This window comes from Lonchura striata, chromosome Z, assembly GCF_050655825.1.
Source record: "Lonchura striata isolate lonStrDom1 chromosome Z, ASM5065582v1, whole genome shotgun sequence".
Lineage (NCBI taxonomy): Eukaryota > Metazoa > Chordata > Aves > Passeriformes > Estrildidae > Lonchura > Lonchura striata.
Window position 1 is genome coordinate 42,501,077 of NC_140740.1, and position 25,769 is coordinate 42,526,845.

Genomic DNA, 25,769 nt, shown 5'->3' on the forward strand with positions numbered 1-25,769 from the left:
TTTGAGGAATGGTTAAAGACTTCCCAAGGTGAAGTACTGAGAAATGTAATCTCTTTCTAATCTCCAGGAACTGCCATTTTTTGTTGTTAATATTGCTTCCTCACAATGGACTACAGCTCCAGAAAATACACAACACATGCCTGATATTAGGCACATTTTCAAAATCCATTGATTTCCACGACATTCAAGCATGTGTCTAGGCAAAAATTATGATTCCTTCTCCCTCTTGGGAAAAGAAATTATCCCCTGATTTAAATAACATGCCTACATATCAGTAAATAATTTAAGTTCAAGATCCACAAAAAGGTATATAAATAATCATCTCATTCCCTATGCATATTTTAAATTCCATTTTCAGGGCCGTTGCTATTAACAGCTACTAATCATGGATTCATAGAATAATTAAGGTCAGAAGGGACCTCTGAATATTATCCAATCTAGCCTGATACTAAATGCAGGCTTAATTAAATCAGGTTGCACAGGACCTTGCCCACTTGAGTTCTAAGTATCTCCAAGGATGGAGGTGCTATTATTACTTTTTTTTTCTCTTGTTGTTGTTGTTGCTATTAAAATGGTATATTGTGAAAAATGAAGTAGAACTTGAGACACTGAACACTCCCAGTTCTGTCATCACTGCTCCCATTTTAACTTTTAATTTGTCCTTTAAGTGGGATCTTCTCCCCAAAGATGTAGTGGAAATTTGTTATTGAAGTCAATATAAGTGAAGCAAAAAAAAAGGTATTGTGTTATCTGGAGCTGCTCAGAGGGTGCTAACCCTAAGGAAATTGTGCATTTAGAAGTCTTTGCCCTTCCAACTCCCTTCCAGGTAACTTTAGGGTTATAATGTTCTCAATCTGATGGCAAACCTTCCCTTTGCAAGAAACAGAGGTGAGGTGGGTGATGAGGGTAAGGAAGAGTCAGCTGCAGAGGATCTTTAGTATAAAGGTGGAGAGGGAATACATAAAAATGCTTGACTGGAATAGCAGTTAAAACCAGAACACACTTAAAAGCTGGAAGACAGAGACAGTCATACCATTTTTTTTGCCGCTGTATCCATTTTTCTGATGGGTGAGGGTTAGAAGAAGGGGATGAATCACCAGCAGCAGGATGTGGCTGCAGGTGAGACTCAAGTACAAGGGCAAGAAGGGAGGGATTCTGATCAGGAAAATGGGGGACAGGAGGCTGATTTCCTTACTGACTGATGGGAGCTGGAAGCTGGTGCTGGACAGCAGCCCAGGGAAATAGCAACTCAGAGATCAGGGACACCGGTGGTCAGATTCCCCATGGAAAGTAGTTTCTAAATAAAACCTGAAAAATGTGAGTGAGAAGCTAGTTTAGGAAAAAAAGATTGGAGCAAAGGATTGAGAGGACAACACATGTAAAATCTGTAAGGATTATTACAGAAACTATTCAATTTAAGGCACCATTTTCTTCTCTCTTAAAATAAGCCATGCGAGAAGGGAACTGTAGTGAACTAAAAATCACCCACTGATCCAGGAGCCACATCAAGCAGTGCCCTCATGCTCTCCTGGGCCTATCACAGAAACCAGACACTATTTCCATTTCCTTAACCCCTACTGCTGCAGCATTTTATAATACCATTCTTTTGTTCTGCTTCTTTCTCATCATTTTGCTCTGTAAAAAGTAGAGGGGATATATTTACAGAACTTATTATTCCTAAGGTAGCACAGGTTGTAAGTTATTCCTGAGCATCTGCTAGCAGATTTTGATGAATATCCTGAGCTGTTTGATACAATCTCTGTGAAGTCAAAATTGAATATGCTTTTACACCCTGTTCTGGTCCAGCAGTTGCACCAACTCTCCTCCCTTATATCTTCATCTCCTTTCAGCAGTTTTCCCTTGATCTTCTGTTGACCTCAGATTTTTATATTTTAATTTATTTTTATTTTATTTGTTTGTTTAGTTTACTTTCCCCCTTCCCAGTTCCAAAGCAATATTTCAATTACCAAACCATGTTTTCTTCCAGAATGCCTCTCATCTACCTCTCCACAATCCTAAAATGAGCCTTTAGATATTCAGCCCTCATAACAGCCAGTTTCTTTGAATTCATCTTGAAACAGTTAGAATAAAAGAAAAGAATAAATTAATCAGCACTTACAGTCCCAGATTTGGATCTAATGCCTGACTTAGCAAAATCCATAAGATGAGGGAAGTTAACTTATGCAGCAATGCACATGACTGACAAAGGGTCCTTGTGCTTCAAAAATTTAACTGGCTCTTTAATGAGAAAGAAAAAAAAAAATAATAAGAAGCTAATTACATCCCTGCTGTAACTACAGTTGGCAATTAAGCTGTATGCACAGCACTCACAAAATACACAGTAAAAGTCAGGACTGCCTCTTCCTCCTCGAGCATAGACTCTGGTACCTAAAAGCCAGAGGGACTGCACCAAGGCAGACCATCTTTGTGCCTTGGGGCCTGACTAAAGCATGTTCTGTATAAGTTGGGTCTTCACTGGAATTTACAGGAAGCTTCTGTGCAGAGCTGTTGGCTTTGTGTTGCCGTGTGCACTCCTTGATTCAGAGATGAGTTGCTGATGATTTATCATGGTGTAAACAAGTCCAAAGGGACACCTGACGTTAGTGTGGCAAATACTGTATCAAACTCACCACCTGAGCATAATCAATTCTGCATTCTATTGTGATTCCTCTGAAGTTTTAGTTTATATTTTGTGCAAATGAGGGCCAAATCCACAGCTTTTGTGCCACATGGATGTTGTTAATGTCACTTTAAGCTATCTCAGAATAGAGCCTTTCTTCCTAAAATTTATTTTCTTACATTAAGACAGATTTTTGTTTGGGTGATATAGCTCTGTGTATGCTGGTAAAATAAACAGAAAGAGCAAGTGTACACTAATAAATTTAGCTCCACATAGGAAATCATACTTGGATTTTGCTGAAACTATTGGATTCATCCTTGTGCATCTTGCTTTGGTCACTGCCATTTAGGGCTCTTGTAAACAGCCCTTTCAGAATTAGTAATGGAAATATATCCTTTATTGGAGAAGCAGAGAGTCCAACAGCATGGATGCTACACATTTCACACCAGCAGGTCTGAGTGGGAAAAAAAAGTCCCTCATCACATTTAAATCATTTGAATAAAACCACTGAAACCAAGCTACACTTTTTTCCAATATTTTAAGAGAGTCACAAGATATGAGTTTCATGTGGAACTGCAATACAACTTTTCCCCCAAATCTGTGAAGAGAATACCCTGATTTTCTTGAAGTACTTGTGTTTTCCCTTTATCTCATGTGATCTAGGAATTATTTCACCCATTATTCCACGCTGGCATATTAAAAGACTTAATACAAATCTAATAAAAATGCTGCCATTCTGCTTGGCAACCTCTTCAAACAACTATAATCCAATATATATCTGCTTATCCTGATTAGCAGAGGACATGTTCAAAATGTAGGGGTATCATCTAGCAAGTTATTGAATGAGGCTATCCTGATGTATCTATCCCTGCAGAAGTAAGAAAACTCTGTTGGAGTCAATATCTGCTGGCAGGTGGCGAAGAGAACAGGAGCATTAAAAGAAAGAAGATCTAAAGGAAAGATTAAGCCATAATCACAGATAAAGTTTTTGTAATAGAAAATCAAGGTACTGCTTTGCATGGTTCCTTTCTGTCTGGATTGTTCAGGTTGGCATTAAACAATATAAGATTAAGCACTTGTCAGATGAACTAATGAGTTTTGGATTGATTTCTGTCTTCTGCAATGCTACTAGCATTTTTGACAGATATGATTTATAGGGCATTCTTTGGGCCTGTTCATGAGAAAAGCTGTTTATTTTGGTTGATGGACAGGGTTTCTAATGTTTCCAGTGGAGTGTGCAGATGGCAGGAGGGACAGTAATCTTTGAGACCATCTCTCAATGTCTAGGGTATGTCTCTTATAAATTTGTAATCAAGATCTCGAGAAACTAATGTGGGCAGGCTTCCTCTGAAATTGTTTTTGTGACCTTTGGCCAATATAATGCTCCCTGAAAAATGTATGTCTGGTCCTGTTGCTGTTTAGCAAATGGAGCTTGTATAGGCAATCAAAAAACTATACCTTCCTTTTTAGCTGATGTGACATATATATGCAGAGTTTTGCACATTTACAGTTCTATTCCCTCTGGCATAGGAGACTATTTTTTAGTACATTTTATGTCAATGGATATTTAGTGCACTGATGCACCAACAAAACAAAACAAAACAAAACAAAACAAAACAAAACAAAACAAAACAAAACAAAACAAAAAAAAAAAGGCAGCCAGGAAGTCTGTGCTAAAAACTTAATAGAATCTCTAAAACATGAAGATAAAAAATCTAAACAGCTGCACTGCCGAATAATTTTTATTCTCATCTGCTGTTCTGGCCATTGGTTGTTATTTTTTCTGTTTGTCTTGTTCATAATTAGATTGTACAGTCCTGGAATGTAGACCAGGTCTAAGCTGATATGGGTGCACTGACTGGGAAAAAAAAGCTACACCAATACAGAGAAAACATGGGCCTGTCTGCTATCAAATTCTTACTTATAAAACTAAATTATCAGTTTTTAAAGAGGGTTTAAAATACATTAAAGAATACTCATACACACATCTCCTGAAAGCTTCAGAGGGGAAGAATTATTATGGTGTGAGTTTAGATATCTAAGCTGGTCTGTTTCCACAGCTCTCTGGTGACTAACATTGGTGACATCATGCTGAGATGATCCCACAGTCCCACAGTTTGACTCAAATTCCATTCCTGCATTGGTCAGCTGTCAAAAATTTGGCTTCCTAGTACTAGGAATTCAGGAGGTTTGATTTTAAGAGAATGCAAACTGCTGGCATATTTAACATTAGGCTTAAAAGTTTAAGGCCTTTGATCTGTTTAGTTATTCAGACCCTTCTGTTCTCTTGACTGCTACTACTAAATTCAAAGATGGGCACTTTTTCCCTACCCCCATTCTCAAGTGTGTGTATGTCTTAAAACAATCCCTAAATTTTCAAGACCATTCTGTCTCTGTACCCTTGTGCCTGTGGGATGATGATTTTTCCTCAATAAATGCAGGATCCAGGTAGAATATCTGCAGAGGCATAATAATGTTCTGTTGGAGAGCTGAGACACTGAAGAATTGACTGCCTCTGTTATCTCCAGAGGCCTTTGGCACTGTTTGGGATGGTCTTGGGCACAAAAGACAGAGCCTGTATACAGAACAGTTGCAACCCTTCTGGTTAGGCAGCTGCTTAATATCTGTGATTAAGCACCAAATTCAGTCCTTCAACAAGCCTCTGGGAAACCCCCTATTTCAATCCACTTTTCTCCCATTGTCCTTCCCCAGCATAGCCACCAAAAGCATGTTGGGTGATGGAAGAAACATTAAAAAGAGTGTCAGCAGAGCTGAAAACCAGGTCAGTGAAGACAGCTCAGCAAACAAGGGCTGCCAAAGCAGCAAGAGGTAGATAATGTTGCATAATGAGTGAAAATCACAGGAACATAATATTTTCCAAAAGATGTTAGATATTAGGATGAATTAGAGATTAAGAAGATTAGATATAAGGAAGAAATTCTTGCCTGTAAAGGTGGTGAGGCACTAGCACAGGCTGCCCAGAGCAGCTGTGATACTCCTACCCTTGGGACTGTTTAAGGCCAGGCTGGATGGAGTTTGGAACAAACTGGGATAGTGGAAGGTGTCCCTGCCCATGGCAGGGGGTAGAACTGCATGAGCTTTAAGGTGCCTTCCATCTCAAACCACTCTGTGATTCTGTGATACTTATTAATGAGGTCATTGACTACTAAGACAACATTTTATATCTGGTAATAGGACACAGATTATAGAGAAAAATGAAGCTCCCAAGTCAGCACAGGACCAGAAAAGCTGAAGATCCAAACATCCCTTTTATACATTATACACACATTATCATTGCCAGAGTTGTTCCTTGCCTCAGAGGCCCTTTTTCTCCACAACATCCTAAATATCCTGAGTAGTTTTTCCTCCTTGTTAGCTTCAGCTAAACAACACAATCACTTTTTCAATGGAATTTCTAGTCCAAACACCCCTTTGCTCTCACTTAGGGAGATCCCAGGTCTCTCTGTTGAGGCTGCAAGTTACTGAATTACATTACTGAGGCATCAAATCTGTGCTGAAACACTGCCACTTGTAACCTCAGAGCTACTGCCTCATTATCTGTGAGCACACAGGTTGTGGTGGGTTTGGAGCTGGGCTCTATGTGCAAATGCACTGTAGACATAGTGTCAGGCTCCTCATTTACAAAATACACCATTTTCTTTCTCTAAAGGTTTATCACTAAATGTGTTCCAGCTTATTCCTTCTTATCTAAACCTGCATATCAAAACTGTCTGTACAATTTCAGGTGAGTTCTCACTGCAAATTTGCACAGGAAAAATTAGTGATTGCTTGCCTCTAGTGAAGATGTCTCACTGAGCAGTCACAACTGCTTTTCCCACTGTGTCTCTGTGCTGTTGGATACTCTCCTACTACTGTCAAGAACATCCTGATCTCCCCTCCCTTAAGATGTTATTAAGTGAAGACCTAGCAGTTTGCACAAGTTCTTGTTATTACTCCCTCTGCTCATGAGCTTCCACATTGTAGAAAGAAATTTTACTATCTTTAACCCTGACTACAACATTTACCATTTGTTGCTCTGTTTTATCCAGTTTTTATTCTGCATTGATGATGCCTTCCTCCTTCATGTCATTAATTTCATAAGTAATCTCCAGTACTTCATGCCAAGATTGTTTAAAATGCATGACCCCAACCTTTAGTAATAATAAAAGGCTATTTCTAGCCTCCTATTACCTTTTATATTACAGTTTCTTAGCTCTTTAAAGAATCTCAAAGGAATCCCCACTTTCTATTCCTTAACTGAAAATACCTTATTTGACAACAACTAAACTTAATATTATGATTTAGCTCTACTGCACTGATAACAGTCTTTTCTAACAAAAAACTATTTGATTTGAGAAAGATATTGATTTTATCTATGCCATTTCTCCATTATTTCCATCATTTCACTATTCCTTGGAGAAGTTGTGCATATTATTGAGATCAGCTGGTGAACCTGAAATGTAGTGGAAAATTTGCTTTCCTTTTGCTATCTAGGGTGCCAAGTTGGTTTTTTGGGTTTTTTTTGTTGTTTTTTGGTGGTTTTTTTTTTTTTTTTTGCTTTCATTATACATGGTAGTTTTTAAATTTGGTTTTGTTGTACATGATAACACCTAATTTAACCCAGACATGATGTGATTCACCTATGATGTGATTCTTGAGAATTTCCTGTACATGGCCAAGAGTTGGACATACATGATCCATTTTTTTCCTTCCAACTGAAAATATTCTGTGATTCTCTGATTTTGTGAAATATTTTTTTATCAAGTTGTTATTTTAAGGGAGTTTATGACAGTATCTATCACACCCATGAATATTTAGGAATAAAATGAATGAAGTATTGGTTATATGTTGTTCATTGTCATTATAGGACCCATATCTTTTATTAACATTCCAACCTTATTAGGAAAATTATTTAAAAAGACAGAAAAAATATCCAGTTTTAGGACCATGTGCTAGCCATGGTTTCTTTAACCTCAAAAAATAGAAAAATCAGGGTTGTGCTGAATCCTCACTCCTTCCCTATCACCTTCAACTTATGCCTACAGGAGGATGTCCCAGCTGCCACACACTGTATGCCCTCTGCACCAGAAGCAGAACAAGGCAAATTTTTCTCACACATGACTGTGAGGTTTTCCTTCCCTTAGCCCCTTTATGTCTGCTTTGGCTTAGGCATAGCTTATACTCAAAAATTCTTTGGGATATAATGTGTTTACAGCAAATTCCTGCCAAAGTTCATAGTGTTAATTCAAGGCTCAGAATGAGAACTCACTTTGTGCTGCAATTTTATTGACCCCTGCAGTCAGTTAATCTCCCCTCTCTCAAATGAGTGAGAGAGTGCAGCACAAGACCCATTCCTCACCACTGTTTTTCTTCAGTTTGATCTCTTAAGAGCAGAAGTTATTCTGCTTCCCCTATTTGGCCCCTACAGGTTAAAAGGACAGATGAATTTGGATGAAGTAGTACAACTGTCACCTACTGGTTTTAAATGAGGGTCTGGAAAAGGATTGCTTAGGATTTCAGGTGGCAGATGATTTTTTTTCCTCATACTGCAGATCAAAAATTATTTATTGGAAGAAAAAAAAATGTTCTTTATAAAAAGATAACTCTTTTGATGTTATATTATAGGCACTCCAAACTTCACCTTCTGTCCTCAAAACTCTGCCATTCTTACCCAATAGCAAATGAATCAATCCCAGACTTTTATGGATGATTATTACTTCTCCGTATATAGCAATTAAGTCTCATGGACATGACTATTCTCATTTTCCATCTGTTCTGTGTCAACGAGCTGTACCAGTGATCTTTTCTACAACCATGGGCATTCTCTGTTTGTACTTCAATTTCTATACTTGTGCAGTGAAAATGATAACAACTTTCTTTCCAAGGGCATGGGAAGATATAACAATGAATGATGTCCCATGGACCTAATTCAGAGTTCACTGAAGTAGCTGAGAACCTTTCTGCTGAATTCAACATGCATTCCAATCAGGTGCTGTAAAAGCCAGATCATTCTACTGCACACCAAATCTCAGGGCTGATTGTAGTCCCATGCTTCAGGCAGAAAATCATGTAGCAATCAACCCTAATTTCTGCAAACATCTTTGTTTATTAGTATATTCACTGTTCATTTTTCATTCCATAATTTTCAGCCCTTGGCAGGCACCCAGTAGAAGTACACAGAGCTTGTTGTCCAGAATGCTGTTCTGAGATTGCCCATCTCAATCATAGGCAAGGGTTTTAATCTGTTTGGTGTAATTACTGAAAGAAAAGAATAGAAGTATAATCAATTGGGATATGTGGATATGTTCCTTTTTAAATTTTTTTTTTCCTTCTCAAATGATGAACTCCCTAAAAGTTTTCAGGTTGGTGCAGACCTCTGGATAAATTTTATTTACATAGATATCTTTATGTCCAAATGTGACCATTCTCTGCAGCCTTTCCTGGAACTTTCAGAATTAGGCTGTGCACCATAGGCTATGTCTGTCCTGGTAAATGGTAAAATTCTAGTGCTGTTCTCTAACAGTGAGGATAACACAGAAGGATCAACCCAGTTCACACAAATAACACTTCTTGCTGTCCAGAGCTGAGTGGTTCTATATAAAGTGCCAGCTAAAATTGGCTTCCTGCCCATGAAAACTTCCAGTCTATCTTGGGACCTGTTTGTAAGGCTAAGAGTCAGCCCAATGCCACATAAGGTAAAACTTCTACAGTTTGAAATATCATTCTCCAGAATCTGGGAATGCTCCTGGGTAACTAAAACCTCTGAGGAGAGCAGAAAGCAGACTGAAAATGGTGCCTTTTGATGAATAAACCATTTTACTTAAGATCAGAAAAGCGTAGTGCATCCAAGAAAATTCAGGCATATAATTTGGTCACCTGACACCATCTTCAGCTATCTCTGTTTATAGCTAATGAAGAAAAATATGTGACTCCCGAGACTCATCTGGAAAAATAGCATAATGTGTGAGAAGTTTTGTTGCCTATGTGTAGTTTGAAGTCATGAATAGCTTGATCCACATAAGACTTGGAAAATCCTACTCTCCCTTTACTACATAAAATATACATCTGATTCAAATTTTCCTCCATTTCTTTTTGTTGTTGTTGTTATTCTAACCATCTATTTATTTTTAATTCCTGACTTTATAAAATAAATTATATTTAGAGAGAGCAAAAAGTATACCTGAAATTATTTGAGTTTATACACAATGAAGACTTAAGACCAGATCTCATGGCAAAGATGGGGAAACATTGGTGGTTTGCCTGGGGAAGCTCTGAAATCTCCAGCATGAGAGTATTTTAAGAACAGCCTATGAAAACATGTGCCTGCTGATCTTTTCCTGGGGCAAAGGAATCAACCAAGAGACCTCCTGGGACCCTGATTATTTTGTTATTTGGAGCCCAGGGTTTTATAGAGTAGTGGTGGTTAAAATCCTGTAACTGGAATGTCACCCTAATGGAAAATAAAAGTAATCAAATTAGAGTTTTTAGTTTTGAAGAATGTAAATTTATCCCTATTTTGTCAGTATACAAAATTTCAGTGATTATATTAGTTGACATTTTACATAATATAAAAATTAAATAAAGTTGTTTAATAATTGTATGTCATTCTCCAATGATTTTTAAGATCTAAAAGTAAATGAAAAAAACTTTTTATCCACTGTTGTTTACATCATATAAATTTATGGACATTTAAACAGAGGCAATAAGAACAACAACAAAAAAAAAGGGTATTTTTAAATACTTGTGAATCCTGTAAAGCCATAATTTTGTCTATTTTTTAAGCATTAAGAGCCAGTTTGACAGCAATACCCTGAATCAATATAGTACCCAAAACATAGATTTTGCTGCCAATTTTGACAACATACTGAGTCCTGTGTTCCATAGATATGGCTAAATCAAAATATTTGGACATCCAAAACTCATCATGAGAGAAGGAGACTAGTGGACCTGAAGAATAGATACAGTCTGTATTTGCTGAGGTAAATTAAAACTACTTCAAAGAGAGCTTAAAAATATGTTTCTGGCCTTTGTGATTCAGTGTCAAAGACTCAGGACAGTTTGTTTAAAAAATTAATTGTTAATTGTTTAAAAAAATTAATTAAAAAATTAATTGTTTAAAAAATTAATTGTTTAAAAAAATCTGTTTATCTCACCTCTTAACCACAAGATGCACTACCTCTTGTTTCTGAAGAATTCAGCTACATTCCACCTCAGTAATGGCTCTCACCTTCTAATTGAAATTTTTTGCACAGTAATCTACTAAAACCTGCTGGAATTTAATTCTTTGTTGTTATATCTTCTTTTTTGTGACTTCAGAACTGTAAGCAGGAGTGACCTTCAAAGATGAGGAAACTCATTGGATTTATCATCTGTTCCATCAATGGCCTACAGACCAGCATTTAAGGTGTCCAGAATATATTTTGGTAGTGAGCACAATTTTAGAAATTTAATCAACTTGCCCCTGTTAAATATTTATCCAATTATTCAAGTGACAAGCAAAAAATGAATGAATTCCTTTTAACATAATATAAAATAGCACATAGCAGAAGGAAATTTTATCATTAAAGATATAATGAGATCATGAACACCTCCAAAGTGGTGAGTTAATCAAATAAGGCCATAATATGACAAGCAGCCTGTCAGGAGAAATTCTATTTGCTGCAGTACGCGAGTTGCATTTAAGTTAATAATGGAGTCACATAACCACCCCACCAACCTTGTTAGAGGATGTCACACTCAGGCTTGCTGATGAAGGAGGACAAAAGTGGGTGGTTTGAAAGGGGAATTCCCAGAGCTGATATGGACAGTGGGTGTAATTACAGGAACTGCTGACTCACAGATACAGACCTTTTCCTCAGGTGTACATAGTGTGTACTGCCCTCCCTTCTTCAAAATAATGATGCCCCAGACATTAAGTGTACTTAAATATGTGTACTTGAATGTGTGTTTAGAGAACAGTCTGAAGCATACCACTGAAGAACTCAAGATATATACTTTTCTTTTGAGAAGGAAGAATTTAAGGCCCATGCCCTTAGCTGGTCCAAAATCTTACAGCTCCACTGATATCAGCCGAGCTCTCGTGATTTACACAGGCTGATTCTCTGTCTTACAGTGTGTAATCTTTTTCCATTAATATTTACCTGCTGTTCCATAATGACTACAAAACTCCTGACAATAGCTAAACAGTAGGAGTTCTGCGACTGCCACTTACTACACAAATCATAATCAAGCTCCTGGTACCTTGTGCTTCCTCCATTTTTCTGTCAAATCCATCTGGTGTCCCTCCCACACAGACTAAGAGTAGACACTGCCTCCAAGTGCAGTTATCCGGCATTGGAAATAGTGTTGCAAGAGCAATAGGCAAAAATTAGCATGTGATTTCTAATAGCAACAACATGGTAACATAGAGGCTCCTTCCCTCCAGAAGCTCTAGGCTAAGAATAATACGCAAGTTGTGTTCTGTAGAGGAATAAACGTAAGGTACTAAGAGATCAAAGGATTAGTTTGTGATCATACTATTGGCAGATCTTCTTCCAGCTGTAATAGGAAAGAAAGAAAAAAAAAAGACAAAATTCATTTCATTATTAAGAATAACTTCATTACAGGTACAAAATATTATCAACTCTAAAGCTGTGCAGAAGCTGTCATAATGAATCATGAATCGTATCAAAAGTCATTGAAATTAATATTTTGTGCACTTTCTGAAAAAGAACCAAATAATTGCTGACATAGTTTGCTAGCTTTGGATAAGTTTTTCTTTTGAAAACTTCAATAATTGAAGGCACAACTCATGCAGAAGGAAGTGCCATAGATTTAATGTGAAAATCATGCTAACTTGTCTACAATGACCTATGTAACTGATCATCATGTTATTTTACTGGTCTTGTGATCTTCATATAAAAGAAGACATGACTACGACACCTCTGAACCTTTTCCACTTGAAACACAGCTTCAATCTGAAAAGAATCATTTCCAGAAACTGGGATGTATCATATATATCTGAAATGTCTTGAAGAAGAAAATACTGTCAGAAAATACTATTTCTGGTGGGCAGAAATAACACCAGTAATCATAACATAGACATATATATTATTTTATATATATAATCAATGTTCTACATTGGATTTCAGATGATCCTTATAAAAGACTGTCTTTATCACTTATCTTGTAATTCTACCATAAAGCCATAATTCACTATCTGTTTCCCGTTTTTTGAGCTTTGAAACATTTTATTTGTGAATCAATTTCCACCTGTCAGCTCCGAACAACTGTGCTTTGCTTCCACCATCCTTTGTCTCTATCTAGTCCTAGTTCCTTTAATACAGAGAAAACCTTTCTTTTATGAGTTACTGCTGCACCTGCTGCAATAGGACACTCACCTTGGCTGAAGAAACAGGCACAGTTTATTACAAACACCAAAACATCCTGTCCTCCTCAAACAGTGAGTTGGAGTGATCACAGGAATTTATAGGTCCCGCAGAGGGGACCCAGCACACCTGGGTCTTCAGTCAAATGGTGCTGACAGCTGCTTGGTGTTTCTGCTTCAACTCCCCCCTAATTTTGCATTGTGACCCTTTGCTGATTTTGTTTGATTAGTAAAATATACATTAAGCCAGCTGCGGGGGGTGGGGTGGTGTTTAAATAGCTGCCATGTGCAAATGAGTCTTTTGTATCCTTCAGGAAAAAGCAAACCACTTCAGAGAAGAATATTAAGTGGCACCCAGCAAAATCATGTAGCAGATGAAATGACAGAGGTAGATGGCAATGCATTAAAATACATCTCTGTGTGTCTAAGCATTCAAAATTCTAAAGCACTGAACAAGCTTCTGCTAGCTCAGACTGGAAAACATCACACAAACAGGCAGCAATTTTAGTCTTAGGAACTGGCTGAACTCAGTTCAAGAAATCCCAGGTATAGGATGTAGGTACAAGCCATATAGGAAAAAAATACATATAGGAAACCATCAACTACAACAAAAAGACTTACAGCCTAAGGTGGGACCAAGGCATCTGCTAGTTCAGGCTGTTCAAGTTGTCAAGTTCAGTTGTTCAAGCAACTGAGTGAGTGATCTGATCTTAGCTGAGCTCAGTTTAGGCCTTCAGATGTAGGTGCCTGTATGCGAGGTAGATTTCTGAGCTATTTTATAGTGGAATGAGATAATACAATCCCATAAGCATTTAGTGCACAAATTCAAAATCAGGCTGGGTGCAGCTTTGCCCAACCTCATCTAGGAGAAGATATCCCTGTCCACAATAGATGTTAACTAGGTGAGTTTTAAGGACTGTTCCAGCTCAAGCCATTCTAGGATTCCATTATTCTCTCCATTTAGATGAGGAGCCAGTTTGTGATGGTGATTTTTGCCAGTGAACAATTCAACAGGACCAACCACCCTGGCAAGCCCTCCAGTGACTATAAAGACAGCTTCATTACCGAGCACAAAAGTAGCCACTTAATTCTGGATATTTTAACCAAACTCTAAATCTTACTGGCTGGGGTGTGGGCTTCTTGGAATGGGGTTTCAGGGTTTGGGGTTGTGGTTTTCATTATATTTCATAAAAGGTGAATGTTGCATGTAGGCTTGTCCAGACTAAGGAGGCTCATTAGAGCAGATTTTGGAAATTATTTTCTTTCAGTGTGTTAAGCTGACAGAGTGTTGCCCATAGGAAAATGTGTTAAACATACTAGGGTCAGAAGCACAGCGTTTTATTCCTGATGAGTAGGACTGAGTCTCTCAGGTCCTCCTGTCAAGCACTAGGTCAAGGATAGCAACATAGCAAAGTAAGATGTCAAAACAGTACCAAATACTATTAGATTCTCATCAAATTGCTACCCATTCTAAATCTTTGTGTGATTGCTCCAAGCACATCCCTTATTTCAGTCACAAACTAAGCTTTCAGAAGCTAGTGAGGCTGCCTATGAACTTGCATATTCAATAGGCATTCTGGCAGGGTACCACAGCATGAAGACACAGAAGGCTAAACAGCAGAGCTATAAATAAAGTGGGATACTGCTTCCAAGAAATGCTAACACCTACACAGCTCACTAACTGTAATTTAACAGGGTACTGAAAGACCAAATTTCCCTCTATTTGTCTTCAGACTGGGCAGGAAGAGGAGAACAACTGGACGTGAATCAAAAGTGAATCAAAAGAAATCCTCATGAGCAAATTAAAAAAAAAAAAAAGGAAGAGAAATAGCGTGTGTTTTAGGGAGATTTAATTAATTAACTCATGGTAGAGATGAAGAAGAGAAAATTGGCTATGTCTAGTGTGCTTTCTTTGCAGTCAGTATGTTACAAACAAGTCATTTTGGTCACATTTTCTGCAAGTCTATGTATTTTCAGAACTCTGAGTTATCGCCTGTGCTTAAGTTTAGATGAGCTGCAGGTTTTCAGAATGCTCCTGTATTTCAACTCCTTTTTTGTTTGCTTGTTCGTTTATTTCAACTACAGGTACAAACTTCTTCAGAATAAACTTTGGAAAGAGATCTGGTAACAGTACTTTGAAACTTGGCCAGTCTGATCCCATTTGAGCTGTGTATTTTCACTTGATGGCACTCAAAGATTTGCAAATGCTGCAGAAGGTGTGGGACAGAGTGAAAAAGCTGCAATTTTTAACGTACCATTTACTTGTCCTTCCCAAGTTGGGACAGATAATCTCTGTCATTTCAATAAAACAACTAACAGCAGAGAGAATTCTTTCCTTGTCTTCAGAGTTTAAAGAAGCACAATTGCAATTCTAGTCCAGATGCCATAGTGCTGCCTTGAAGAGCTGTGGTAGACAGGGATATTTTAACAGAATTACAATTCTGTGGGTGTATTAGTGCCAGAACCACAAATCTTCGTTAATATCTGTCATCTCACTCAAAATCCAAATGTAGAGAAAGATCTCACATAAATTCTAACACCTATAAAATGGATTTTTCTTGTTTTGCCTCAAATTAAAAAAAAAAGGTTGAATTATAGAAAAAGAAAATTTCAGATTTTTTTTCTTGTTAATTTGGGATTCTCTCTTGAAAACAGAAAGCATAATGCTTATCTGTAACAGAGTCAGGGAACAGTAACCTGTACTGATTTAGCTGAAGCTACATTCCCACAAAAATATTGGAATAAACACCTCAAAAGTTTGTAAACACCTAGAGGATACTAAGAGAAGAGCAACAGTCAATTTGCATTCATCAAAAACAAATCACATCAAACTAATCTGTTTCCTGTTATGACAGGGTAACTGACTTTGTGTATGAGGGAGAAGTAGGAAATGTCACATACTTCGACTTCAGCAAAGCTTTGACACTCTCTCACATGAAGGACTTAGAAAAAACTTTGAGAAACATTATCCAGGTGACCCTTCAGAGTGTGGGACTATGTAGCTACCTCAGAACATCAGAATTGGGTCAATACTGTGGGTTATTTAGGATTCTTTCTTAAGTCTGGTACAACTCATAATTCCATAAATGGTTTGGATGAAAGATAGAAATCATATTTATTGCAGTCATAGAGACCACCAAGGTGAACATCAGGAAACAGTCGGGAAGACGAGTAGAATTCAAAACAATTGGAGAGAAGTGGAGATAAAAGTATAGTGCTGTTCAGGAAGGTCAAATGTTAAGTGAATCCCTTGGAAAGCAGAACTACACACACCAAAGGGGAATACTGGCCTGGCAGAGGTATGGCAGAATGAGATCTGAGTAATATTAGACTGAGCCAAATGGAAATCACAGACGAACTCATCACAGAATATCAGAATGTTTTGGGTTCAAAGGGACCACCTTGTTCAAACTCCCTGGGCAGGGACACCTTCCATGACGCCACATTGCTCCAAGCCCTGTTCAGCCTTCAGGGATGGAGCATCATCTGGGCAGGGCCTCACCATCCTCAAAGTGAAGAAATTATTCCTAACATCTAATTTAAACCTCCTTCTGACAGTTTAGAGCATTTCCCCTTGTCCTATCTCTTCATGCCATTGTCCAAAATCCCTCTCCAACTCTGGGATTTGATTTAGGCACTGGAAAGTGCTCTAAGGTCTCCCAAAGCCTTCTCTTCTCCAGGTGGAACAACTACAACCCCCTCAGTGACAACCTGAGTCAAAAGCTTTGTGTGAGTGCATAGATGGCAGTAATTTAGAAGGATGGGTACTTTTGTACAGGAACCTCAGTAGAAAATTAGACTGAATTGGTCAGGTGCATAAAATATGACTTAAGAAAAAGGTTTAAAAAATTAATATACTTTAATATGAAAAGTAGAAAAACTAGGAGACAATGGGGAAGCAGTCTTCAATGGTAAAAGGAAGCTTGGAGAAAGAATTAAACTCTTTTCTCTGTCTACTGTTTGGCCAAGAAGTAAAAAGCAAAGAAGATTAAAATCCAGGAAATGCTTTCATCACTCAAGATTTTTAAGAAAAATTGAACTGGCATTTGTCACAAGTGACATAACTGACCCTGTCTTTATGAAAGGAGATGGACTACATGACCTCTTAGTGTCCTTTCTAGTCCCATTTAATTGATTTCTCCAAGAAAAAAATATTTATTTCTCTGAAAGATACACCTATCCTTAACTGAAGCATAAATGCCCTGAAAGTAATAACTGTAACTCCTTAGGGTTCACAAAATACACAAGCGAAACAGCTGTACTCTTGATGAGAAAAGAATCATCTCACAGTTGAGAGCTGTGAATGGAAACAGATAATCTCAAACATTTTTAATGTGAGAATTGTTATTTTGATGGGAAAAAAAAGAAAGACCAGTGCAGCACGCAAACCCTACCAATCTGGTTTGACTGATTAACTGATATATCACATTTACTGATCTCTTTCTGCAAGACCCTGACAACTGAGAATGGGACAAGGGAGGATTTTTGTTGTTCTCTCTATAATCCTGAGAGATGCAAGAGTACCTCTGGGGGTAGTGGTTCATAAAACACATGGAGCTTTCAATGTTATAATTCTCATTATTCACCCATAACAATGAATTTGCTTTCATTGTTGCTGCTCTGCTAGGTGGTTGAAAATATGCAACATAGAGCCACAAGTCTGGCTCTAACTTTCCAAACCTTGTTGGCTTCTCAGAAGCTAAAATTAACTATTCCAACACTACTGTCCTTGGCAGATGTGATGCTCTCCACTCCCAAGGGCAAAAACTGCATCAAAGCACACACATCTTGACCAAAAATTCTGACAGATTCAAGAAGAAAGGAAGAAACTACTAATTCATATCTTCCTCCAACTCAATATAAGCCAAATTGTCAAAAACAGGCTGCTTTTCTCAATCCTCTCTCATTCTCCCAGAAAAACCCCAAACCAGAACAAGATTTATCCTTACAAAAGCAGCTAGAGGAACGAAATAACAGCAGAAACAAGATTTCAATAAAAACTGTTTCAGAATTTCCATATAAACTGCATTAACTAAATGTGATGATAGTTTTTCAGAATCCAAGTAGTCCTTCAAAGAATTGGAATTTTATTGCTCTACTTTTTAGCCAGTGTGTCAGTTCAATAGAGAATATTCCCCGAGATGCCCATTGCAGCTTTATCTTGGGAATTAATTAAAATTTGATAAGGTATTCTTGTGATGGTCAGGCTTTCAAAAAATGAATTTTAAGGTTGCACTAGAACCAAAAAAGTAAAGGGCTAAACAGATGTGTGAAGTCTTTTCAAAATCTATGGATTACCCATATGCTATATCCATCTGGTCAGATTCACCTCCTTTTTATGACTGAGCAAATTTTTTACTTCATTTCAATGACTAATTAAATTCAATATTACACAGTGTAAATTGGAATAATATTCTGGCCTTTCTTAAATCTAATTTACTTTCACTTATTTTAATACTACTTTTAGGTTGTAACAGTAAAATTTAACCCACATGCATCATCGGCTAGGGAAAGGTGCAGGCAAAGTTGGTCTTTGGGATACTGTAAGTTGTGAGCCCAAGGTTTATTAAGCATTTCACCTTTTAATTTCTATATAACATTGTTTCATCAAAAGTGAAATTTTTCATAAAAGAAGATTATTTGTGTTGGGAGTGGTGTTTAAAGGGGCATTGGTTTTGTCTCCTGGGTTTAGCCACACAAAGAAGCGAAGAAATAGCAGCAAGGCAGAGATTTCTGTGAATGTGAAGAAGAGAAGAAGAAATGCGCGGCACAAGTTCCCAAGCAGGAGGGCCACTTCTGGTGACAGCACTTTGCACAGAAGAGCTGCCATTAAACATTTTGCCAGTGAAGAATCTTGGTCTCATTTTTCCTGATGCTTTAGTGACAAGAAATATGGTTTAACTTTCAGATAATAGTCTTTGGGAGTGGGGGAATAAAGGTGATGAGGGTATGAAAGATGCTGGAATCCCTTCAAATAGTGATCAGATAGTTTGATTACCATTGTAAATTTAGATATGGAAGAAGGGGTGAGTTGGCTCAGCCTGCCCAGCATGGTACCTGGTCTCTGACAGCATCTAATAGTAGATAGGAAAACAAAATCAAATTGTAGGTTTTTTCCTTTCAAATGGACTCCCAGCCCCTTGTGCACTGCTACTCCCTAAGTCTTTTATTTAACCCTCCTGGACAGCTGTGCTTTCCATTAGTGGATAACCCCAGTTGCTTTTGAATCTATGAAAAACATAAACTTCCACAATGCCCACAGGAATGAGCTCAAAGCTCAGCCACAGTAGTAGAAAAGATATCTTTTAACAGTCCTGTCTCAGAGTTGTCAGTAATCACAACAATCAAACAATCACACAATCATGAGGCTTAATAGGGAAGGCAAGGCATGACAAAACAACCACACCCCACCAGATTTTGAACAGGTACAGGAACAACAATAATTTAGATCTTAGGGAAGTGTGCTGAATCAGGGTGTGATACAAATCTAGCTGCAACACACACTTTGCCTTGAAACTCAGAAATCCCAGTGAGAAACTCTGCAAAGGCCCAGGGGAGTGTAATAGATGCAATTTTAAAAGTACAGCACCTTTGAAGTTCAGCCTGAGCTGAAGCTACCACTTCCAGAAGTGTCTGAGGCCTGTCTGGAGGCAAGGAGGTGAGTAGAGGACAGACATCCTCAGGAGGAGGAACACAGGGTGAGATGTGGGACATCACTCTTACACGGCAAACTCTGATCTCGTGATGACTGGCCCTGAGAGCACTCATTTGTTTCAGTTAAATCATCAAAAAGGTATAGGAAAATGTAATGACACACATATATCACCGACCCAATCTGCATTCATTTTGCAAACATAAAAGCAAAAGGCTTAGAACATATTAATCTATGATTCTCTGGCACTTCAAGAGTGCCTGAAACATCCATTCTTAGGGGCATGAAGTTTTCAATGGCTGATCTATGTCTTGTCAATTCTAAATCAGAAATAATGAGGCAAATCAGTTACATCTAGGCTGGTGCAATTTTTTTTTTTTCTCCTCTCCTTTGGAACCAATTACCAAAGTAACTCTGAAACAGCTAATGTGAAATACAGTCTTGCCAATCAGCAGATTTTCCAGGAGCATCCATCAGTCAGCTGTCTGCAGCTTTGAGATGGAGCTTAACTCTCTCTAAATTAATAAAGAAACCATCTGGAAAACACTTTTCTCCTGCAAGAAGCAAAGACATGCTGGGTGTTCACTAGTGTCATTGCAAAGCGTTTGTGGAATGTCAGGAGCAATGGAAATTGTTTCATATATTTACCTGTGTTCTCACAGCCCCTAATTTGAATTTCACTATGATTTTTTGTCTCCTTTGCTGGACTTGAATTCCGACCTTGAGGCATGACCACAGCATAGTACAGAGGGTTCAGCTCAGATGTGAGGAGGTTAGTTCATGGCAAATCCCAGCCCTGTCCATTCATGAGCCCGTGAGGGAAGGCACCACAGGACCCCAAACCAATGCAGGGCAGAGCAGTGCGCCCTCATGAAGCCAAATGCAAAGAAGACCAGAACAGAAGCATGCAAAAAAGGAGGAGAAATGGAACAAGAGTGAAGGGCATGGATAACAAAAATGTAGAGAGCAGAGCTTAATTTCTAGATGCCAGTCTGACAGATGTAAAATACATATATAAAACACAAATTCAATTGCTAGTCCATCATAGGATAAGTCTGCACTAATGAAAAAGAAACTTTCTTCAAAAGAGTTTCCTGTGTCTCTTCACTCTAGAGTGATTAAGCAGCTGGAAAATTCTTAGCACCCTCTTCTGAGGAACAAGGGCCATGGAACAAAACTTTTGCAGGTTTCTTGAAGGAAACTGAAAATATACCAAACTATCACCAACTATATATTCCCATGTTTAGTTTTATTGCCCTCCTATATGTGTTCATGTTTTCATTGGTGCTTTTCCAAACGTTTTCTAAGATAATGCATTTTTATATCAAAATATGCCAGAAATGGGTTCACTCTCACACAGTTTTAGGAAAAAAACCTAATTTTTATTTGAGTATGTTCAACTAAAATTAATAGCCAGTGCATGCAAAGCAGTTGAAAAGAGGTAAGACTTTCACTGTAAAAGCTCCTGGTGGTAACATAAAATGGACTAATGTACCTATTAGGCTCATCACACTTGGAAGATTCCAGAGTCTGCATAGATTTATTTCCTCTTGGCACAAAGCCTGGACATTTAGATGGACATTTAAAAGGATTTGCAATTCAGACAGCTTTAAAACTACTCAAAAAACCCACCCCATATATGATTGGAGGCGCATCTATTTCTAAACAGGAAGTTGACTGAGCAGTTTTAGTGGTCTATCCTCTATATTCATACAAGATTCTCATATGAAAGTCATGTAAGACATTGTAGCTATCTTGATATTTTCCTCTTGTGTGTATTGCACTAAGCACACTTTGAAACAGTAATCTAAGGTTTAGTTATATTACAATTTTTGTTATAAAATAATACAGAATCTATGGTGCAAAGGAAATAATTAGTCTGAATTGTCCTCTTATAAATGAGAACAATCAATGTTTTTCCCCTAAGAAAAAGAAATAATTCCTTTCTAGAGAGTAGGATGTAGGCAGGATGGTGTAAGATTCCATTTAAATACATTCCACTAACCAAAATTGGTATTGGATGCACAGGCTTTATAAAATTTACCAAGTCCCAGGTCAGTTGCTGAGATCAGAAAGGCCCTTTTTTTGATGTTGCCGTTTTTTTTTTTTATATAGCTTAGTCTACCCTTTAGAGGGTCAAATTCACAATTCACCTTTAAATTTCAGTGAACCCAAGGATTTTTGCTGATCCTCTGCCCAACACAAGCCAGAGTTTTAGGAACACACACTTTAAAAAAATCCATGTCTCACATGCTTTTTTCTTTTCTTCCTAAAGGACATGTTTCTTCAATGCAGAAGATTGGAAAGCATTCATTGTTTTCTACCTCACTATTTAGCTAATATACTCAAATTTCCAGTTAAATGGATTTGATTAACACAAAACCCCAGTTACATTCATAGACTAATAGAAGTACTTCAGTTGGAAAATCCCTCTAAAATCATCAAGTACAACCATTCCCCCAAGCACTGGTGGCATATTCCCAAAGGCTACATGTCTTTTAAATCCCTCCCTGAAGGGACTGGGATTCCACCACTGCCCTGGTTGTCTGTGCCAGGGTTGGACAGCTCTTTCAATGAAGAAATGTTCTGTAATATACAATCTAAGCTTCACCTATCACAACTTTAGACATTTTCTCTCACCCTGTCAAGTTGCCAACAGATGGTTTTTCCTCAACAGGAGAGGTTTTTTTCTATTTCCTGAAAGCTCTTGCTTACTGCCGTTAAAATGTACCTCAGGGAAAAAGACTGACTTTTTTCCCAGATGCACACATAGAACCATTGACCCAAACTGTATCTTCTACAGTGTCAGAGAGAACAACCACATCTAATTTATACCCACAGTTCCTTGGTATTCACTGTGATAAAACTCATTTTGACAAAAAGTCACCCTGTGATTTTCCTCCATGATTTTTAAACAACCACTTTTCAGTAGAGCTGTAAATGGAAGATTTCTCTTTGCACAAGACTATAAGTAAAGTCAGCAAACTGTCAGCTCTGGCAGATTGTGCCTGGTCTCTGTAATTGAGTTTGATTAAGAGTTTTGTTGCCATCACTGGCTTTATTCCCTTCCTATGTAAACATTTTACATCTTCTTATTGTTAAATATTGTTTTGCTTTGGTAGAGCTGCCACAGAAGATGAACATTCAAATATAGAATTAATGAACATTGATGTCATTGTGTTGAAAGGAACATAAGGTTGGGAGGGGGAAAAGAGACATTCTAATTATTGGAGTGTTTGGTAGGAGTTTATTTTACAAACACTATCATTATGTTGACAACAGTGAGTCAATATGTTCCACTAGGCTTTTGTTGCTTTTAGGAATGGGAGGATGGAGCATGGATGCTGTTTGCTTCATAGCATACATACCATTTTGAGGTCACAAGCAGATCCGGCTGCCTGCAAATGGAAAGAAAAAAAAAAATATTCCTCACCACCATTTAGATAATTTAAACCAAGTGGGAAAAATCCAGCTAAGAGTCATGGCTGTGCTGATCACAGAATTTGGTTTGAAGGGGCTTTAAAACTCATCTTGTTCCAACCCCTGCCATCAGCAGGGGCACCTTCCACTAGACCAATTTTCTCCAAGTCTCATTCCATCCTCAAAGGATGAGCAGTACAGAAAGGATTTCAGGGCTCTCCACAGACATGCTCACGTACATGACCCTTCCATATCAGATGCAAGATTCAGTGCAACAACTCTGACACCGAGACTTCTTGGAGCAGCACTCAGAGATCAACTGACTCAATCCCCTGAATTCACTGCAACAAAAATAAGAGTGAAAGATATTAATCTTCTAGTAGTGAAGAGAGGAAGATATTTTGGAAAGCACACATTAAAATATCCTTAAACTCCTGAAATAAAGATGATGTCATTTTCTTTTAAGATGTTGAAAGCTTTGGTCTTCCTTGGAAGGACAAGCAGTTCCTTGTAAATGAATTGTTTTTACCAGCAGTTTACATTTAAGTTGTGTGTCTCAATATAACAGAGACATCCAAATTAGAAACATGTCTTTGAACAAAACTGCTCAGATCTCTTTTATAATGAAAAGAATTGCCACAGGGGATTTCTTAGGAGAAGTATTTTTTTCTATTTTAAAAAACTTTAAAATACATGTAAAAAATCTGCAAGGTTGTGCCTAAATTACTTTTCTATAAATGTGTGTCAGGAAATAAAAGAGCTCTGACAAATCGATATGGGAGAGAAACAGAACCACTTTTAAATTTCCTATCAAAAGTGCTCAACAGCTGTTTTCAAATTAATTACTCTCCATGATGTCTGTGCTTGCATTACCAGACATTGTTTTCTACCCTCCTGAATTATGGCCAGGTCTTCCAAAATATATTCTGCTAAATGCTTCAATGAAGCCACAGGAATTATTTCTCCATAAATTAATCCCCACATATTTTTTGTGCTTAATAAAAATTAGGTATCCTATAGGGCTGTAGAAATAAACCGTACCAAATTAGTTTCTTTAGTAGAGTGGCTGAATAAATGGCATTTCTTACCCCAGTGGCAGCTCCATTACACCCAGGTTGAGGTCATACTTTCTCGTTAATGAGGTGGCTGTAACGAGGCCCAAAACAGGATAAATAGAGAGGGAGTCTTCAATCAGCTGAAGTTTGTTCTCATATCAGTGCACTGCAGGCATACCTAGTTAGCTTGCCATTAGTGTTAATCAAGCATGGTAGTTGTGCATCAGCTGGGAGTTAAACCTTAGCCTGCAATTTTGTACCATTTGGAGCCTTTGATTTAATTTCTTGCACTGAGTATCAATCCATGGATAGGTCTGAGTTGATTTGTAGCCACAGTGATTAGATCACTGTAACTGATAGATGATTAATCAATAGCAATGCTGCAATTCATCAGTGTCACATTTATGAACTGCATGCTAATTAATTTTGTCTTTGCCTTGATTTCTTTTGAAACACATAAGAGTTCACATTTTGACTATTATTTGTGGTTTTAACTAGAAAATTTAAACCTGGGCAAATGTGGTGTGGCTAAGCAAGTCAAACAAGGAAATCCCCACAGAGATGACAGGACCTGTTTGGTACTCCAGGATGGTGTTCCTGACCCAGCTGCTGTTCACACTGGTAGGAGGGCAGACCCAGAGCTTTCTGAAGGGAAGGAGCCAGACCTGTGAAGAAAAGCCAGCTCTGGGCAGCCAGGTCATGGGATATGTCCCTTGGATGTTGCATTTCTAAGCAGCAAAGCCACCTCAACAGATACAACCTGGGCAGGGAACCTCCTTGCTATGGCAGTGCCAGCTAGCCAGTTTGTGTCACTGAATTCCATGCAAAAAACAAATTTTGACAAAAATAATAATAATCCCTCCCTTGGAATAATGATGGAAATACCACAGATGGCTGCTTCTACACGCAGCCCTCAGAGGGCAGAGACTGTAATCAGCCAAACACACATGGCTTCAATAGTTGACAGCAGCAGCCAAACATCAAAATGGGTGATCAGCCACCCTCCAGGAGGACAAAGTGCAGATTCTCCTGGCTGCTTTTTTCTCTGGGAGCCAGAGGAGTAAATGTTGCAGCTAAAACTCTAACTGGTTGAAATCCCTATAAGGAGAGCAGGAGAAGACAGGAGAGAGTGACAGGGACCAGCTGAATTTCTTTGAAGCTGGTGTTGTCAGTGCTGTGGAAGTGCTCCCCATCATGTGTTCCTGACTTGTGAGTCAAAGGAATGGCACAGGGTGGAGCAGAACCAAGCACACCCTACATTAACACTAACTTGTTTTACTCTTTCTCATCATTTTTTTAAAAATGAACACAAATCAATTGACAACATTTCTTCAGAGTGGGAAAGAAAGCTCAATAGTAAATCTTATTTGGACTCCAAAATATTTCAAAGAAAAGCCTGAAATAGCAATTTTTTATGATTATTATTTGTAATTGTTACATATCATATACAAGCTAAGGGCACTTTCTTAAACCATTTGCACTATGTTTAAATTTAATACCACACTTCACCACTTCTCCCAAGACAATCTAGTGCCCCAGAACTGGATTTACAATAATGTATAGATACAGTGTAATTGTTTTTTTAAATGGCTGCAATTGAAGAGGAAAAATAATAAATAAAAAATAGCCTGTTTAGGGTGCTTGGAAAAGGTGCAG

At 38.0% G+C, this 25,769-nt stretch overlaps 1 long non-coding RNA gene across 1 annotated transcript; it reads right to left on the reverse strand.

Annotated features, from left to right (window-relative positions):
• Window positions 1–10,101: 10,101 nt before the first annotated feature.
• On the reverse strand, window positions 10,102–25,049 carry LOC146763788 (uncharacterized). Its single transcript, XR_014951719.1, has 2 exons — window positions 23,298–25,049; window positions 10,102–23,036 (listed from the first exon to the last, which is right to left on the reverse strand). It is a non-coding gene; the product is annotated as an uncharacterized LOC146763788 (long non-coding RNA).
• Between the last annotated feature and the right edge of the window lie 720 nt (window positions 25,050–25,769).